Raw genomic sequence first — 1,680 nt, 5'->3', positions numbered from 1 at the left:
CCTCCACCCTTCTGAGCATGACATCCTTCTCCAAGGACTCATCCCTCTTGGCAGCATGCCCAGAATACATGAGATGGAGATTAAGACTTATTTGTTCTCCTGGTGGTTGATATGTTCTTTTCTCCAGCAGCACAACTCAAAGGCATCAATTCCTCTTCTGTCATCCTTCGTCATTGGCCAGCTCTCTCACCTGAATCAGATGTACCTTAGTCCCTAGACTGATATCATTGCTCTCAAGCACTTTGGAAAGGTCCCTGACAGCCGACTTCCCCAGTGCAATTTGGCTTACATTTAATAACTCAGCAACTCATTGCTTAGGACCAACCCATTGCTTACCCCCAGCAGTTTTCAGGGGCTGTAGATCATGTGGAAAGAGACTGTCCCTTCTCCCTGTGTATTCATCTGCATATGCTTTATTTTTGTCAGATTTAAGGCTTTTGTGGGAGCTCTGGTGGCCCAAAAGGTAGGGAGTTTCGCTTCCACCCAAGGGTGGGCAGTTTGAGTCCACCAGCTGCTCTGAGGAGGGGGTGGGGTGAGGAAGAAAACCTTCAAGAAGCCATATGTTTAGCACATGTGAGCCCTCAGTCCTCCAATCCTATTCCTTCAGCTTGGCCAAGGGAAGGCAAACCGAGAAATCAACTTCTCCCACCACCAGCCTCATTCTTACGTTCTCCATAGGTACCTCCTGCCCAGGTCGGCGCTCTCAAGAATTTTTTTTTTTTTCTTATCCAGTCAAGACACTGCAACTTGTTCCCACCCAACAATTCTATCGACCGCTTATGCCCCTGGTGAGGGGCTCCCCTTCCCAGCCCGACCCAAGTGTCACCAGTAACGCTCTCCACAAGACCCCGGCTTGAGAACCTCAAGGTTCCCGTCCCCAACTCCAACCCTGCAGACAATCCCCTCTGGCTCCACACATTCCCAAATCGGATTTTCCCCAGCACGCTCCCCGTCCATCTAGGAGGCGCCCTCTTCCCATCGCCAGCCCAGCCTCACTCCCGCAGGGTCGCCGGGAGCAGGATGCGCGCGCGGGGAGCACAGGATTGGATATGGGTGTGCAGGCGGACCCCGCGCAGCGCCCGTACGTGCAACGCGTGTCCACGTCCGCGCGCGTGGGCATGGGGGCGTGTGTGCAGTGGGACCAGGCCCTCGCCCGCGCCGGATCCCGACTCCGCCGCTGCCCTCCGATGCGGCGGGGAAAGCAACGTTTGGACTGGGAGCTTCTCACCTTTCCCGGAGAGGATGCAGATCCTCTTGGCTCCAACTCCCACAGCGTGGCCACTCACCAGCCCCCGGCACTCGACGAGAATATATACTCCCATGCAGGGGGCCGGGGCGCCGGGGCGGGCCTGGAGCTACGACCGAGAAGAGCGCCAGCCCCGGCCACCCCGCCCCTCTCTCGCCAGTGACGAGTGGGCTACCGACGCGGGGAGGAGTCGCCGCCACCCGCCCCGCCACGTCAGCGCCTAGGGCGCAGGCGACTAGGCAGGCGCTGAGAGGCGCTCTGGGAGGGGAGGGGCCTCCTTACGTCACTCATCTTCTCGCCCAATGGGAGTGGAGATGGGCGTCCTGTCCGCAGACTGTTCCACCTCCCCAGCGCGCTAACGGGGGTTGGGGAGTGAGGGATGGTAGGTGGGAGGTGACACTTTCGTGCTGGAGAAGGGGCGAGGTTCCACTCCC

At 58.5% G+C, this 1,680-nt stretch overlaps 1 protein-coding gene across 1 annotated transcript in view; it reads right to left on the bottom strand.

Annotated features, from left to right (window-relative positions):
- The window catches only part of UAP1 (UDP-N-acteylglucosamine pyrophosphorylase 1), a 49,663-nt gene extending 48,236 nt beyond the window's left edge, over window positions 1–1,427 (bottom strand). Inside the window, exon 1 of the mRNA XM_006887368.1 lies at window positions 1,229–1,427. The gene's annotated coding sequence lies outside the window, so the exon portion shown is untranslated. The remainder of the gene's footprint in view (window positions 1–1,228) is intronic.
- Between the last annotated feature and the right edge of the window lie 253 nt (window positions 1,428–1,680).

Source organism: Elephantulus edwardii, unplaced genomic scaffold, assembly GCF_000299155.1.
Source record: "Elephantulus edwardii isolate Elephantulus edwardi_28Jun2011 unplaced genomic scaffold, EleEdw1.0 scaffold00057, whole genome shotgun sequence".
NCBI lineage: Eukaryota > Metazoa > Chordata > Mammalia > Macroscelidea > Macroscelididae > Elephantulus > Elephantulus edwardii.
The sequence above is the reverse complement of the archived record's forward strand: the minus strand, read 5'-3'. Positions and strand labels throughout refer to the sequence as shown.